Source organism: Dasypus novemcinctus, chromosome 7, assembly GCF_030445035.2.
Source record: "Dasypus novemcinctus isolate mDasNov1 chromosome 7, mDasNov1.1.hap2, whole genome shotgun sequence".
Taxonomy (NCBI): domain Eukaryota; kingdom Metazoa; phylum Chordata; class Mammalia; order Cingulata; family Dasypodidae; genus Dasypus; species Dasypus novemcinctus.
In genome coordinates, this window is record NC_080679.1 from 85,061,066 (window position 1) to 85,080,201 (window position 19,136).

Consider the following 19,136-nt stretch of genomic DNA (forward strand, 5'->3'; position numbering starts at 1 on the left):
CAGAGAATATGTTCTTAGCTATTACATTATACTCTCTCCTAAAGAATAAAAGAAAAAAAAAAGTCATATTTAAAATTCTGGTCATCTTATTCCCTTCAGTGTTTTTCCAATATGCCACTGCTGAAAAACATATTTTACTCTTCTTCCCAAAGCTCACACTGCAAGATCAAGACCACAGAGCAAAGCAATCAAAGTTTCAGCTTAATGAGGAATGAAAGGGGTGTGTGTGTGATTAAATTCTCTTTCAGTGGAATATTCCACTTAGTGTATCATGCGGTTATGTGTAACCTTAGTGTTTGTAATGCTCTATTTTAGTGTAGTTCCTTCATAATTCTTTATCCAAGGAAATTTTGGATCTGACTCCAACTAAGTTGTTTTGAGAAGCAAATTTTTTACTACTGTGAAATTTCAGAATATTGAACTGGTACTTCCAGCTGCAAAGCCGGGAATACAGGATGGACAGCATTACGGCTGCATAACATTCCTCAAATAACTCAGTGTTTATTTGTAGAAACTAATGCCCCAGAATATTCTCATGGGACTTGAAATCTCCCTTTTGCTCTTTTCCCCTTGTTGGCACTTCTTAAATGTCCATTATTCAACTATGATCTCTAAATAAAGTAGGATATATTTTGCTAGTGGGAAAAAAAAATGGTTTGTAACTTTATTCAATTTCTCTAGTTAACCCATTAATACTTGTTTCAGAGAAGGGTTTTTGAGTACTTCTGGCTTGCTAGGCTTTGATAAAACAATACATGAAGCAAGCTACCTCTCTATTTAATATGTGTAGTTTCTAACTCAAATACTCTGGACTTTTTAGACAAATATGTGACATCATTCTAGGTGAAATATAGTGTTTCACCAAGAATGACTGTAATGTTTTAAATTCCCTTTTTCTTATTATGGAAGTATAAATCTTCACTGTACAAAAGTTAGAAAAGTACACAAACAAAAATAAGAAAGTGAAAATAACTCATAAGTCTAACACTCAGAGATAATCACTCTATAACTATATTGTGGCTGTTACTCCAGACACTGTCATGTGCATAAACACATTCACATATATTCACGTATTTTTCCTCTGTAAATGTATGTAGGATTAATATAGCCTTATTCTTTTGGTAAATTGCTTGTTTCATTTGACAATATTTGGTATACCACTAATATGAGATATAATTATAAATTTAGGAGATGAACCATGGTTAACAGAACTAAGAACTAACTGACTTTATCTTGCCTTAGTAGAAGAACCACAGCAGTTTGATATCCTATTAGCTGCTTTCTGACATAGAGCAAATCTTGACTCTAATAAAAACTCATTCAAGCTCTCTAAGCAAAACTGAGAGAATGTTTTGGATAATTACCAAGAAAGTTTATGGATTTTGAAAGCTAAATGTATAATTGAAGAAATGCATAAATGTATAATTGAAGAAATAACTGGAGCCTGAGGGCCTATATAATTTAGATTACTTAGTTACACTGATCAAACACACCAGATTCATTCAATAATCTACGTAAGTCTACACAGACTCTAAATGAAAACCATCAAATAGTCATAGAAAATTTTGGAGTGGGGATATCAATTTTGACACATGCACATAAGGGACCAACTTTTACCTTTCATTCACATGCTTGGCACGGTGAAGACACAGACCTACTACGTCCTATAAAACTTAAACCTTCCATATCCTAAGCAGTGTTTCACATTATGTTTCAAAGGATTTAAAAATAGTCCATGTGTGAAGGGCATTTGGAGATTTACGCTTTCCCCGCTGCATGGTTCACTGCTAATATGTCTGGGATATATCTATACTGGCACAAACATAACCAGTGAAATAATGTTTCAAAGATGACATTTTTAATGTGAGAGAGAAAAGTGTGACCTAATGTTAATTACAGATGTCAATTATATTTGTGTTGTTTAGGGAACATTATGTCATTGGCAGCGTATTAAAAGATAGGCAACCGTAATTTGAAATCATGTCGGCAAGTTGCTATCTGTAATGGAAAGGAACAGTGGCTGCCATCTACTAATCTCTCAGGGATATCAGAGATCTTAGTGGCCCTGGAAGTAAATTGTATCATTAGAAAAATAAGAACCTAGGGGAAAAATATGGAGTTTTGATGACTTAGGCTAAAAAAAAAAAACATGTTAGGATGATTTTATTGTTGTCTTCAAGCTTAATAAGGATGATCATAAAGAAGATGGTGACCAGCTGTTCTTCAGGGCTACAGCAGGAAATGGCTTAACTTGCAAGGCAAATTTAAGTTGACATAATGTAAGAAGTTCTTGACAGCAATGAATTTTAATCACTTAAAATAGGCTCCTAAGGACAGCTCAGGGAAATGTTTTCCTTGAAAATCTTTAACATTATGATTATGATAAGCATTCCAATTGGCTGCTGGGATTTGAGTTAGGTTCTATCTAGAAGGAAAAGCCTGGAGTGTTTTGTTTGTTTGTTTTGTTTTGTTGTTGTTGTTTTAATTAGAACTACTAAATGTGCCCAAAACTCTTTCTGCTCTAGCTTTTGCTATTGTCTAACACAGCCATTCCAAAGGGTTCCAACCAAATGATGGATAGATTTCTTAATTTACTCAATAATTATTTAGTGTCTACTCCTTGCTTCAGGTTGTAGGTAGTTTGCATTGATTTGTTTGCCTAAAATGGATAATTATAACAGTTTTTTAGGGATCCTGTGTTTATAGGAGCCTATTTCATTAACTATTATTTCTTGGTCTATGCTTTCAAATAATAGATATTATGTATATCACATAGGTATCACAACAACCTAAGTTGTCAAGGGTAAGAAGAAGCTAAGAACACAGATCTATTTCTTCTGGCTGTTTGGAGTAACATACTGTTCAGGCAATCTAGGATTTCAAGAAAACTCAAGGAAAAAAAGGCATAAATCATTCTGGTAGATTTGTTATAGCTTAAAAGTTTAGATTTGTTCCTAGGGTTGTACGTTTGTTTGTTTAGAAAACCTCCTTACAACATAGACAGGTTTCAATGAAACCCCCTCATATCATAAAAGTTATTCTAACAACTGTCTAGTTATTAAGATGAGAAAATTACTAGAAACTACTTAAAAGCCTATTGAATTCAGTGGGAGATAAATGTGAACATCTTCAAAGTAAATCTAGGCATTGGTTGAATCTTTCTTAAAGTAAATTATCCTTTGGAGAAACAAGGAAACTCGCCTGTGCAATATACCATGTATATGCTTATCATATTTTCTTAAAGAGAAGAATTAGCAAACTGATAGCCATTGCTATCTTGACAGACTCAAAAGATAACCTAATTGAAGGAATGAGTTTCAACATTAAGAAATGACAGATACTGGAGTTGGTAAAAAAAAAAATATTGGGGTCTTAAAAAGGGAAAAGGAGATTACACAAATTAAACTAATTTGATTTGAAAGGGAATCTATAGCATTCAGTCTTTCAAGATGCCTTCTGAAAGCAGCAAGGCACTCTGATTCCCTGTTTCTTTATATCATGAAGTCAATTCTTTCAGGCCTATTCAGCCTCATCAAACTCGGTCTCCCACTGAGAAGCATCATTAAGATGGCAGCTCTCCCAATCTTCCACCTGAGAAATGGCCACTGAATTCACAGATTTTCATCCCCCACTGCACTCCCTCATATCCCACTGATTTCAAAGAGAGCTGTGTATATCGAAGACAAATGCAGGAAGGCAAAGAGGGATGTTTGGGTCCTTCTAATTCTAAAAGCAAACTGGGTTGCATAAGGTGGATCAATACTTTTCTACGTAATTCAATCAGGTGAATTCTACATAGCCCAGGCATTATATTTATCAAGAAAGAATATTTTAATTGATTCATTTTATTTTTATATTTATTCATAAATTTATCTCTATAAAAACAGATATACAAAATATCCGTCTTGAAATATTTTCCATATTAGTACAATATAGAATTTCCCTCTGCATGTTAGTGTTTCAGTTACATAGGTTTTGTTTAAACACAATCAAATTCCAATATGGTAATATTATACACACACAGTACATGTTCTTATATAATTTTTCTTTACTTTATGCAACTGGTGTATTCCTGAAAATTTTGGTAATGACCAAATTTTTTTAAATCAAAAATTCAGGTCATTTTGCCCTATGTGACTGGAATGGACTGGCTATTTCAGTGAAATTGAGATTGAATCTTTCTTAAAATAAATTATCCTCTGAGGAAATAAGGAAACTCCCTTGTGCAATATTCTATGTATAGACTTACATTTTCTCAAAGTAGTATAAATATATGGACAACATAAGCAGTTTTTATAATACTTATATGGCTACAGTTAGACATTGATTTTATATGTATCTACTTGATTTTACTAATTTATCATCTTTCTTTTTTTATTTTTTTGTCTTTATTTATTTTTTTAATGTTACATTAAAAAAATATGAGGTCCCCATATACCCTCTACCCCCCTCACCCCACTCCTCCTCCCATAACAACAACCTCCTCCATCATCATGAGACATTCATTGCATTTGGTGAATACATCTCTGAGCATTGCTGCACCTCATGGTTAATGGTCCACATCATAGCCCACGCTCTCGCACAGTCCACCCAGTGGGCCATGGGGGACATATAATGTCTGGTAACTGTCCCTGCAGCACCACCCAGGACAACTCCAATACCCGAAAAGGCCCCCACACCACATCTCTTCTTCCCACTTCCTACCCCCAGCAGCCACCATGGCCACTTTCTCCACACCAATACATTTTCTTTGATTACTAATCACAATAGTTCATGAATAGAATATCAGTAAGTCCACTCTAATCCATACTCTATTCCTCCATCCTGTGGACCTTAGAATGTTTGTGTCCACTCCACATCTATATCAAGAGAGGGCTTAGATTCCACACGGATGCTGGATGCAATCCTCCTGCTTTCAGTTGTAGGCACTTTTGGCTCCTTGGTATGGTGGTTGACCTTCTTCACCTCCATGTTAGCTGAGTGGGATAAGTCCAATAAACCAGAGTGTAGGGGTTGCAAGTCTGTTGAGGCCAAGGGCCTGGCTATCATCCTTCTTATATAATTGCCTTTGATCCCACATGTGAGTCATATTGCATAAGATAACCATCTGTCGATATGTTCTAAAGGGTATTTTCACTTTTATTTGCTTATCTACTTCTCTTAATGGTTATTACATACAATACACTTGACATTTGCTTTTAAAATCCAGATGGTGCATATAACATTATTAATATTAAGCTCTATTTAGCTAAGGATTCAAATTAGTAAAAATAGCCTCCCTCATTGGTATTACTAATTTAAGAAGGAAAAACAAATTTTGTCTCCTTTTAAATGTATCTAATATTTTCATTTTGAGCATCAAAAGCGTTTGTCTTTTATAGACTTTCAACATCCTTCCAAATCAAATGTCTAGACATTATAATGCATAGTTTTTACATAAAATGCACATAGGTTTTGCTTTGTTTTGCTCCACATGTAATAGAATACATTTCATAAACTATCCAAACCATTCAGAAAACCTTCAAGTCATTGTACTGATTCCTCCCTCTTTCTCTTACCTCATTCAGGTCAATTGATATTTCACCTCCTCTGAGATGCGTTCACTGAACACAACCTGAAATTATACTTTATATTGAATTTATGGTCTATCCCCAATGTTAGTGTAAGCTCCTCAAAACAGAAGTCAGGAGAGGGGTACAGTTTTATTCACTGCTATGCCCCCAATTCTGAGAAGAGGGCCTAGCACATATTAGACATACAATAAGTTTTAATTCAATAAATGAATGAACAGCATGACAGACAAAATAAATGCAATTTAAAGAGGTTTAGAAAGGACTACTGAGATGGAAGTATATGGACTTCATAAATTTGAAACTGAATAGCCAATCTCATGGAAGTGTCTCAATGTTACATCATAAGTTTTAAGAGTAAGCACAGGTTATGTACAATAGATATTGGGGTAGACCTCATACCACATCCAAGCTGTCACAGGTTTCTAAGTTGAGCACAATCACCAAAACATCCCTTAATGTCAATGTTGCCAAGACCAACAAATGTCAGGATCTGAAGCCTCAAATGCAAAACATATTCCCAGGCAAGGATAAATCACATGTGATGCTGGTTCAGATCACTGTCTTTAATTGTTTTCAGGTTTACAGATGTCAGCAATTTACTGATATCAGTGCACTCTTTCCACAATCAGAATGATTGTGAACTTCATCAGGGGTCTCTGAATATTCATGAATCTAAACTTTGAAGCAAGATGAGAAGCATTTAGATGAGTAACAATGATTTTTAGGTAAAAAATACATAATACAATTTGCTGACTCTTTGTAATATTTCATTGAAACTAATAATCCTTATAGCAAAAATCTTTCTAGCTATTAGAACTGTCCAAACATGAAATAGCTTTGTCAGCATGATAGTTTACTATTTACAAATTATATAACCATAATTGTAATCATTATCTATTTGAGATATTATAGAAGAAACTGTTGAATTAGTTCAAAAGATGACTATTTTATCCTATGGTACACTAATTCTTTAGGTATATATTATGCACAATAAAAATGTCTGTCAGGAAATAATTTTGGGAAAATTATTTTTCCAAATAACCATATAGTATTTTTTTTTTTTTTTTTTTGTGTAGGTCTTTTATTTTTTTTTATTTTTATTTTTTTAATTTTTTTATTTTTTATTGACTTTGTAATAATATTACATTAAAAATATATATGTGAGGTCCCATTCAACCCCACCCCCCCACCCCCCCTCTCCCCCCCCCCCAACAACACTCGTTCCCATCATCATGACACATCCATTGGATTTGGTAAGTACATCTTTGGGCACCTCTGCACCTCATATACATTGGTTCACATCATGGCCCATACTCTCCTCTATTCCATCATGTAGGCCCTGTGAGGATTTACAATGTCCGGTGATTACCTCTGAAGCACCATCCAGGGCAGCTCCATGTCCCGAAGACGCCTCCACCTCTCATCTCTTCCTGCCTTTCCCCATACCCTTTGTCCATTATGTCCACTTTTCCCAATCCAATGCCACCTCTTCTATGTGGACACTGGATTGGTTGTGTCCATTGCACCTTTATGTCAAGAGGAGGCTCAGATTCCACCTGGATGCTGGATGCAATCCTCCCATTTTCAGTTGTAATCACTCTAGGCTCCATGGTGTGGTGGTTGTCCTTCTTCACCTCCATCTTAGCTGACATATAGTATTTTTTTTCTTTTTACTATAGGATGCCTTAGAGCCACTAATGTGCTAACATGCATCCTATAGTTCCCAAATGAGAATATACTCTCCATAATATGTTTCCCAGACTTACTTACCATGGAATCTAGTTTTTGGAGAGCATCTAAGGAGAGTAGTGTTCCAAAGAATATCCTTTGGATAATACTGGAGATGATGGACTCTAACACCAACATTCTGCTAATAGGTTTCTTGCAATTTCTGCTTCTTAAAGTCCAGAAAGCAGAGTAGATCTAAATATTTTCTTTCAAAATCATTCAACAAACTGTGTTTTGCCATGATACAGTCATGCTAATTTACCTGCAAAAAGCATAAATATTTGGGCTATTGTGCCATAGTGCTGAATAATTTATGTTAAATCTCTGCCTTATAATCTAAATCCAGCATTGTGGATTACTTTTTAAAATTAAAGATGGCCATTTTACTGATTTGTAGCCTTAAATTTGATGACAAGACAATCTCAATTTTCATTACAATATCAGCTAGTAAAACTTAGCAAAAATTTTTTATATATCATTTATTTCACAACACGCATTATTGAATAAACACTTCATTTTTATGTCATAATTTTAAGAAACCAAGAAAAATAAACCTCACTGCAAATTTTCTTTGCATAGGTTACAAATGAGATATGTAACTTTATTAAATCCTGTAAAGTGAAAATTAGTTCAAATAAAAATAATTTTAATGTCAAATGTTAATTAAAATAGAAAAAAACACATATTCTAACTAATGAGAGAAAGCATGAAATATAAAGCAACAGCATTAGCGCACATTCTAATGTGTTTCTGTGTGTTGCAATCCAATCCTAAGAAAATACTAAGATACAACTTAATTCATTTGAGGAAAAAGTCCAGAAAATGGGTGGCAAGTGACAAATGTGCATCTTGAAGTACTGGGGAGTAAAAGAGAAAGTGCAATCATGTCATCATTGTAAAAATACGTATAGTGAAAATAATACATACATGATGATAATTAATGATAATGATATGAATAAATAAAAATGCAGAATTTAGGTAAACAGAGAATAAAGGTTTTAAGTAGGAAATAACTACTTTAAAACAATTTAAAAATGAGTGGGTAAAAAACCATCATAAACAAGTGCCTTTTCCTTAATATTTCCTTATGGTTATATAAGGTAGTATTCATACTTGGTGGCCAGGCCACATCACAGCTCCAGCAATGTAATACCTAGCAATTATACAAATTTAAATATATTTAGCATTCATCTTAAGTAATGAGGGGCCACTCCCAAATCACTAACTCCATTCAACACTTTGAAGTAAGTAATAACTAGTTTGGGAAAGTTTTGCCTTTTCTTTTGCTTTGATAAAGTGGTCGACAGAATGCCATTAGTGTAATTCTTAGTCTCTGAGTCAGTGTGAACAATTAGAAATTACATTAAACGTATTTTTGGGTTGGTGTATGCTCAAGAGACCTGAATCTCTGGACTGTCCATGTGACAGCCAGGCCCTGAGCCTCGGTAGACTTGCAACTCCTACCTTCTGGTTTATTGGACTTACCCTGGCCAGCTAAGAGGGAGGTGAAGAAAATCAACCACTACACCAGGGAGCCAAGAGCGCCTACAACTGCAAGCAGGAGAATTGCATCTATCATCCATGTGGAATCTAAGCCTCCTCTTGATGTAGAGGGGGACTGGGCTTAACCATCCCAGGGTCCACAGGATGGAGAAATAGAGTATGGATTAGAGTGGACTTACTGGTGTTTTGCTGGGAGACTATTGTGATTAGTAAGGGAAGAAATTGTAATATTGATATGGAGAAAGTGGCCATGGTAGCTGCTGATGGTGAAGAGGGAAGAAGAGATATGATGTGGGCATATTTTCAGGATTTGGAGTTGTCCTGGGTGGTGCTGCAGGGACAGATGCTGCAGGGACAGATGCTGGGCATTGTGTGTACTGCCACAACGCACTAGGTGGAATGGGGGAGAGTGTAGACTACAATGTAGACCACTGTCCATGTGGTGCAGCAGTGCTCCAAAATGTATTCACCAGGTGCAGTGACTGTGCCACGATGATGGAAGAGGTTGTTGACGTGGGAAGAGTGGGGTAGGGAGGATGGGGGTTATATGGGGACTCATATTTTTTTAATGTAACATTTAAAAGAAAATAAAGAAGAAGAAAAAACAAAAAACTTATTTTTAAAATATAGTTTCATCTTCACCCTAACCAAACAAAGAAGGTAGAACCTTAATTGAAATGATTATTTATATACAATATTAGTGTATTTATGGTTAAGGTTTTCCCAGCATTTCTATTGAAATAGCCTTGTTTTAAAGAATATGAATTATGCTTCTAACAAGTCTAAAGTTGATTCTCATCTTCCCAACAGTCAAAATGGGAGTCTGCTTATCACAGGACTGTTTATCAAACATTTCCTTTGAGTTAAACTTGATAACAAAAGAACTCCAACTTCAATTAGATTGATTTTATAGATACAAGTACCAGTTTACAGTAAACACAAGATAAAAAGTATATTAATTTACATCAAAGGAATGCAGTCAGCCAAATACAGCATGTAAATTCTATAAGGCACAAAAAAAGAAAGAAAAAAAAAGAGGAAGAGAAATGTTTTAGATTAGAAGAAACTTAAGAGACATATAAACCAAATGCAGTTTGTTTTGATCTTGATCCAAATAAACCAGTGATAAAATATGCTTATGGGACAATCAGGGAAAATTGAATACTGATTAGATATTAGATGATATTAATAATGATTTTTAAATTTCAAAGTATGAGAATGCTACTGTGATTATTTTTTTAAGTTCTGATTTCTTAGGCATAAATATTGAAGTTTATGGATTTAATGATATGATCTGAGATCTGTTTTAAAATAATCCATTTGGTGTTTATAGGCGAAATAAGATGGACCATACTATTGACAATATATTGTGAATAATATGTGTTTACTATTTTCTTATATCAACTTTTGGTATGCTTAAAAATTCTTTTAATAAAATTTTAAGTGAGTAATAGCGATCAGCAAGTGTGTGTGTGTGCATGCATGTGTTTGGGTGTTCATACTATTTTGTGGTGACTAATCAACATCTAAGCTGAGAATTTCCCTTTCTCCATTGTAAGTGATCAGAATTGGTCTCTTCAGTAGGTTTCTCTAATGTAGATATAAACCGGCCAAGCCGGTTTATATCTACATTAGAGAAACAAATAAAAAAAGACCCTGCACCTTAGTATTGGCTCATACAGATGAAGCAAAGAGGAGCTGAAGCATGACCCAAGTACATGACCAAGTAATGGTAATATAAGGTAAAGTTGATGTTTAAAATGGGAGCGTTTAAGAAAAAACACTCTGTTTTGGTTTGCCAAAGGGCTACCAATACAAAGTACCAGAAATGGTTTGAATTTTATAAAAGGGATTTAGTTGGGGTAAAAGCTTATAGTTCCGAGACCCTGAAATACCAAACAAGGCACCATCAGAGATGCTTTCCCACCAGTCAGCTGCCATGTGGTCAAGATGGCCGCCAATCTCTGCCAAGGTCTCTGCCTTCCCCTCCAGAATCTAAAATTTCTTGGAGTCCAGCTCCTGGAGCTCAGCTATCAGCTATCTAGCATATAGCAGGATGCATCTCCTCTTGAACTGTTCCATGGGCCCAGCCTTTTGGAGGCTTCCTGTTTAAACAATCCTCTAATCCTCTCTCACATAGGTGGGTCAAAAATGGTGACTTCCTTTTCCTGTCTGTCTATGTTGCTCTATTTCTTTATCAGACCCAGCAAGAGTGCGGAGACTCAACATAAATCATGCCCCGCTGATGTAGGCTAATCAAAAGCCCTAAAGTGATCTAATGAAGTAATCTTATCAAAGGACCCTCAACGGAATTTAAAGCAATCAAAGAGTATCATAACCAGAGGAACTGATTGGTTTAAAAACATAATATTTCTCTTTTGGGGATTCATAAAATAATCTTATACTACCACACCTTTTATCAACCATATTGAAATATGAAATACTGAAATGTAAAAACAGAATAGGGTATCCACTATCACCACCTCAATATTCAATATTGTAGAACGGGAGGTTCTACCTAGTAGAATAAGGCAAAAAAGAAATCACAAATATGAGAGTTGCAAAGAAAACTCTCAATCTTATTAATCACAGACTACTTGTTTGTGGAGAAAATCCAAAAGAATCTATTAGTATTAATAAGAAAATTTATCCAGGTCACTGGGTAAAAGTGAATATATAAAAATCAACTCTCTTTATGTTTATTAGCAACAAACAATTAGAAAATTAAATTTATAAAATGATACCATTTACAACAGCATCCAAAACATCAAATTCTCATGAATAAATTTAAGGAAAGACAGTAACACTGCACTCAAAATTAGAAATCATATTGAATACAAATAAGAATTAAAAATAATTGCAAGAAATACCATGTTCATGAGTTGGCATACAGGATGCATTCAATATTGTTAAAAATATCAATTTTCTCCAAATTTCTCTATATATTCAATACTAATATATTCAATACTAATATATTCAATTCTAATAAAAATTTCAGAGGCCTTTTTTAAATTGGCAAGTCAATTAAAAATGTATATGAAAATGCAAAGGGCCAAGAATATATAAAACAATCTTGAAGAAGTACAATACTCAAAGAAATTAACTACTAGCTGTAAAGATATATTATAAACTACAGTAATTAAACCATTGGTATTAGTTCAAAGATAAACAAAAAGGCCAATGAAACAAAATAAAAATTTCAAAAAAAGATTTATATGGTCACTTGATTTATTACAATAGTAGCATTGCATTGCAGTCAACAAAATATTTAGCTTTGTACTAAATGGTGCTGTATCAATTAGATAGGCATGTGGGGAAAAGCGAATCTAACTCTTACTTTGTACCACACTCAAAAATCCATTCTAAATATTTTATAGAATTAATGTAAAAGATACGATAATAAGAATAATAATAAGATAATAATTAGAGGAAAGCAAGAAGACTGTCTTCATGACCTCTGGTAAACAGGACAGCAGAAGCATTAACCATAAAGAAAAAAATGGATAAACTGTGCCATATTGAAATCAAGAATTTATTTTCATCAATAGAAACAATTGATAGAGTAAAATGACAAAATGATAGCTAGATGATACACAGATATAAAGTTAAAGATAGAGATATAGATGCAGATATATATGTCTGACAAAGTATCTGGATGCAGAAAAAAATTTCAGTGAGGAAAAAAAGCAGAACAGGCAAAAAATAAATAAAAAGGAAAACCATGTTGATTAGGCAGTTTTCGAAAGAGAATAATCAAAAGCCCACTAAACAAATGAAATTGCGCTCAAACACATTAAACAGGGAAGTGCAATTACAACTACATTAGGTTGCCATGACACACCTACCAGAACAATTAGAATTGAAAAGACTGTTAATATCAATATTTTATGATGATGTGGAGCAAATAGAATCCGCATATGCTGGGAGTAAAACAGCAAACATTTTACCTTTGATACAACCTTTTTGGAAAGCAGTTTGGCAGCTTCTCCTAATGAAGAACATATACATCACCACGACCTAGCAATTCTCCTCCATGGCTATGTACCTCAAAAGCATGTAAAGAATGGTCACAGCTGCACTAATTATAAGTCAAAAGTAGGCTGGATAAACAAATGGTGGTACATTTTAAAAATGAAACACCATAGAACAATGAAAATGAGTAATCTTACAAATTTAATGTTGAGCAAAAAAAAATCCAGACTCACAAAAATGTCCATACAGAATGATTCTATCTGTATTAAAAAAATCAGCATTACGAATACATGGCATTCAAAGCCATGAGGCTATTCATCTTGGAGAGGCATAGTGGTAGGTGTCTCTGGGCGCAAGTAATGATTTTTTCTTAATCTCCCTTCCTAAAGAAAAACTTCTATCCAGAAGTGTACTTATTATTTATGTATATTTCTGGTATTTATATTATACTTGAATAAAGAGTTTATTTTTAAAAAATGGTAATAATATTTTTGCAAGGGGAACACTACACTTCACCCTGTAAATAACAATCATTATTTACTCTTCAAATAGTAAACCTACATTTGAGACACTATAAAGGAGCTGTGTAATTGGAGAAATCCTAGATCATTTCATGTACAAAGCTCTGCAGCTAGTCTCTTGAAATACTTTGAAATACACCTTTATAATTTTACGAAGAGCATATATACATGCTCCTGTCAGCAGTAGCTAAAGGTGAGTGGAGTCACTTGTTGTAAGTTTTTATTTGGGATTTTATTTTTCAGGTTAGAAATAATTTAAAAAATTTTTTTTCCTTTCTACAGTATTATTTTCCTTTATTTACTATACCAAATTCATACTTACATGCTTCATTTTTTCCCTCTGAGACAATTATGGCTGTCCTCTGAGACACTGACTATCACCATTGATCTCAATAGAAGCCTTTGAGAACGCATCCATAAGAAGCAAAAAGATTTCCCGGGGCAGGAATACATCTTGACCATCCTTGTGCAGGCATACCGCAATCAGCCATTGGTCTTTCCTGGAGTTTAAGGTTAAGTCCACATTTATAGACCTGTGAATTCCCCCTTAGAAGTAGCTGCTCTGGTGGAGTTTATCTTGTCCATCAGTCAGTTTCATCTCTGATCAGAAAGCAAGCATAGGCATTTAGATCAGGGTGGATTACTGATTCCAAACTTCCTAAATATTACGATCCTTACATTTTTAGCGTAAATATTCTGGGTATCATATGATCACTTATTTTATCATGTCCTCTCTTCAAAATAGTTTAGGGTTGTTATTTAAATATACTCTATTTCTGTGTAAATTGGCTTTATTTAGCAATAAGCATAGAATCCTGTAGATATGAGGAAAATTAAAATTAAAGTACTACACAAAGACAAGGTATAGTTTTAGCGTTAGTATTTAGAGAGTATCTGCTCAACAATCTTTCTTCCACTGAACACTGAAGGCAAAACTTTCACACCCACTGGATAACCAACTTCCATTTGCAGTGGCTTTTGTTAATATGTAAGTATCTATACACTTTTCCTAAAAGCAGTTAATAAAATACAATGTCCCAAGCCGTACATGAAAATCAACCTCATAACTATGTCAGCATGCTTCTTGCTTTTTTTTTTCCTCTAGGAATTTAAAAGTTTAAATAGAAGTGAATATTACATATATATCCTAGTTTATCTCATGTAGGCATTGTTGATAAAATTCATATTTTTAAAGGCCAATCTTGTCCCTCTCTTTAAGTTTTTCTGAACACAAAACCATAGTAAAATGTGAGGAACCTAAATTGTAAAGAAACATATAAGCAGTGCTTGTTTCTTTTAGTAAGTAGGTGGTTTTATTTCCCAGAGGGAAGGTGGTGAGAGGAGGGAGGAAGTGAGGAAAGGCTGTGTGGGAATTATCTGAGCCTTAAAGAAATTTAGAATGTTTGGAAGTCAAATAAGGTTCAAGTTGATTCTTATTGTGAATGTCTAAACTGTTTTGCCCTTTCCTGGTGAAGTGCCATAAAGTCAGGTGTGAACAGACTGTGAAACGGGCTTTTCTTGTGTGGCATGCTTAAGCCAATGGCGATCTTCTACAAACATATATGGCAGCAGCCCATTTTGTGGGAAAGTTTTGTATTTAAATGTGGGGAACTGATCCAATGAAAATAATTTCTAAATTGTAGTTGAATCATGGGTAAGAACGAATTTTCTTCAACCATATACAGGCATTTTTACACTATCTGATAAAGATTTGAACTGTATGCACTTAAAAGAATGTGTTTCAGGGAAGTGGATGTGGCTCAAGTGATAGAGCTTCCACCTACCATATGGGAGGACTTGGGTTCGATCCCTGGGGCCTCCTGGTTGAAAAGAAGAAGAGAAAGCATGCCCGTGCGGCAAACCAGTGCCTGCACAAGTGCCCGCATGGTAAGCCAGTGCCCTGTGCAAGTGAGTCACACAGCAAGATGATGACACAACAAAAAAAAAAGACAAGGGGAGAGTCAAGGTGAAGCGCAGCAGAAACCAGGAACTGAAGTGGTACAATTGACAGGGAACCTCTCTCCCCATCAGAGGTATCCAGGATTGAATCCTAGAGGAGAGAAAATGAGAAGAGAAGACAACACAGAGAGCAAGAACAGCAGGGTGGAAGGAGGGCAAGGGGGGGAATACATAAATCTTTTTAAAAAAAAGAATGTATTTCATTTTCATATGGGTTAAAATCTTTTAAATATTAGTAGATATGTACTGAATAAGAAAATATATAATGTAACTATAAAAGCATCTAAATAAAAAAGGCATAATAAAAAATTGAGTGTGCATTTGTCATAACTGAGGGCTCATTAAAGAAATGACTAAGCAACAATAAAGGTTGAAATTTTCATGGACAAAAAAACAAGAAAAGCAAAAATTAATGTTTATATGATTATTTTAAATGAATAACTTTTACTGGTGTTTCCTTGTTAGAAAATGAATATATACTTATTTTAAAACACAGATGAAAGCTACTATAATGATAATTTAAATATACTGAACAACTTCTATGGGCTGGGTGCTTTATGTCACTGTATTAATTCTCACAGTAACCTTATGAAGTAGCTATTGTAATTATTCAACATTTTATATATGGGTTTATATGATTGTGTTCCCTGACCAACATGAAATAACTGAAACTGAGCCTTATCGAGACTGACTCTTGTTCAGGTGATATGCTAGGAGGTGACAGAACTGGAATTCAAGTCCAAGTCTTTTTGACTCAAAGAAAAATCTATTAAAGAGGAGGCAAAAAATAAAATGAAAATCACCCACAATACTACCATTAGCATATATACATATATGAATATAATATACCTATGAATATATATGCATATAAAATCTTCATATATTCAATAGGGGTAAATGGTACTTATTATTCTTTTTATTTAAAATTAAAATTCTTATGCATTCCTCCAATTCCCAATTATGAAGACTCTAATGAGAAGTGTTATTTCAAAAAACTTATTCAAATCAATTTTTTCAAATTCCTGATTGAAAAACCTGAACTAGCTGGGAAACAATGAATAGCTGTTGGAGGAGATGAGATTGCTGCTTTTTTTCCCTCACTTTTTCATAGATGCAGTAATGAGCACAAGACCTATGCTCTTAAAACAGACTGATTTCTTTTTTGGCCCATTTTATGGATCTGTTTCCATGCATTATGTATTACCAGTTCAGATGTAGAAGGTCCAGGAAAGGTACCTGAGTATGACTCATCAGGTTTGGTTTCCTCAGCCTCTAGCACTTTCATCTCTCCTAGCCCTTGTTATAACAGTTCGTGAGTTCACAACCTTCACTAATACTGGGGAAGACTGTTGGGTTTTTAATATACACTAAATTTTGCTCTTGGCTGATCAGAAGAATGAGCAACTAACTTTTATGCTTAAAAGTTCTGATGAAATTTCCAGTCAGGTCCTATTCCACTTGTTCAGTGTGATGGTTAAGATGGTACACTGATGGTTGGCCATGGCCCACACAAGTCAAAGTGAAGTCTGCTGGAGCTGCTATCAGTGCAGGGCTAAGTTGCTGTGAGGGTACAGAGAAAAGGCATGAGGAAGTTGAGCTGGTAGGTGTACTTTAGTGTTTTGAAGAAAGAGCATTTTTTTGCTTTCAAGTTTTACAGTATAGTACTGACTTTAAAAAGGAGAGCAGCAATGATAGGCATTTATGCTTACTAAAGATATGCTGATTTATTTTGGCTTAACACTTGAATTTTCTGCTTAAAGAAGTATCTCAGAAGTTAAAGCATGAGTGAAAATTAAGCAAAAATGGAATAGAAAGCATTATTGTATCAAGTGACTTCTTTATTGCCCTGGATTTCTTGTCATTGCTAGCAGGATTTGCATGATATCCAATGAAATCAAAGTATTTCTGACATGTATTAGAATTATCAAATTAGTACAATTATATAATGATTTTCTGGAGTAGCTACTTTCCCAAGAAAATTAACAATGGTAGGAAAAGTCAGAGACTTCAGACTAATTTCTACTTCCATCATGAATTCATGACAAGCAATTTGGTAGTCCATTTCCTTTTCCTGAATTGTAAAGTAGGTACGATTTGCTAATTTTTACCAATATTAGAGGATATATAAGAAACAAGTATGTCATTTTTGTGTTCAAAGAGAAAAATGGTAGGCACTCTCCTTATTTGGCCCAAATGTTTGAGAGAATATAAAGTGGGCAAAAAAGAATTAATTCTCTTAAATGTGACCAATGCTTTGAGCAAAATCACTTTATCACGAATAACCACCAAAATCACCAAAGTGGATGTTGGAAAGAGGCTAGTATCTTCCTTCCCTCAGCTGACTTAAACACCAGTTCAATACTTAATGCTGTTTTGAAACGGGAAATTGGAAATGAACATATGTTTGGTTGCTAATGTGTCAAATACTTAGATAAGTAAAAATATTGAGCTCTCTTTCTAAATTTTTCGTGTTTCATCTGAATGCTGTTTCACATTGGCTACCACCTCAGAGCAAAAATAAATATGACAAAACAGGGCTATGGGAGCGACTACTCTGGAAAACTAATAATTTCACTAATTGACCTTCTATATCCCTTTTAGATAATTCTCCCAGATGGGACTTACCAATGAGTGGACCACATATATTCAAACTTGTTCTAATAGAAATAACCTCTCCCTGCTGAAAGGGAGATAGATGAAAGGGGCAGAAGCTGCTTTCTATGGATTAATATGATTGTGTTCCCTCACCAACATGAAATCACTGAATGATTTCTTTCTCTGTTCCACACTTCATTCCACAATTTCTTTTTAGAATTCCTTAAATCAGGATATTATTTTCTTTGGCTATTTTAGAAAAAGTATCATTAATTTTTATGAGAAATCAAGCAATATCATAGTCATCTATACTTCTGCAGTTTAACATATCCAACCAGAATATCTAATTGATATATTTTACTACATGAGTGAGAGAAAAAGAGGAGCGACTCAGATAAAGAAATTCCATTGAACAAATGCTGTAACTCTAATCACATCTGTTATAATAAAGAAAATAAATGTTAATTAGCCCATCAAAACAGATATTCAGATAAACACATCTGTCTTTTTTTCTAAATTATTGTCATTGTTATAGCCATTATCTATTATTTTTCTACTTTGTTTTCCTCCCTTCTGTATTAATAGAAATCTGTTAAAATTTAACCTGCCACTTGCACTAAAACCAGAAAAAAGTACTCAAAAAATAGATGAAAGAAAGATTGTCAGTTTGACCACCAAGTATTTTATCATATGTGCTACTAGAAAATTCCCATGAATAATTTTTATAGTCTTAAAAAAATGCCACGATGACAGAGACATACAGAAGAACACATAGTTTCCTTTGTGCCACTAACTATGGACCAATTCACTTAAAAGGAAGGAGGGAATACAGAAAATAAATAGAGTGAGATGTTTTCTACTGACTATGTAGTTTCAGAAACTTGGTCTTTTAATAAGAAATCCCGTGTCAAGAAATGGTAGTCTCCATAAATCCTTCTGTTGGCAGTGTTATTAGGTACCAGAAGGCTCACTCCCAATTGCAGCGCATCCTAGCTGTGGCAGAAATGAGCCGCTCATGCTTTCAATGTAGATTCCATCCTCCTCCTCCTAAGGTGGGGAAATTTACAGTGAGCAATTGCCTGTCTTGAAGCAGGTTGTGCATAAGTCAAACACAGAGTCAAAAATAGGACATGAATCTCCTGATCCCTAACCTCTTCCTCCATCCCCAGAACTGATTTTCTCCCTGCTCCATGGTGGCATAGCCAGATGCCAAGAACTTGTTCCTTCTGTCATCAAGAAATAAATTTCACGGGTAAGGGAGCTCAGCTAGTCACTGATTGCAGAG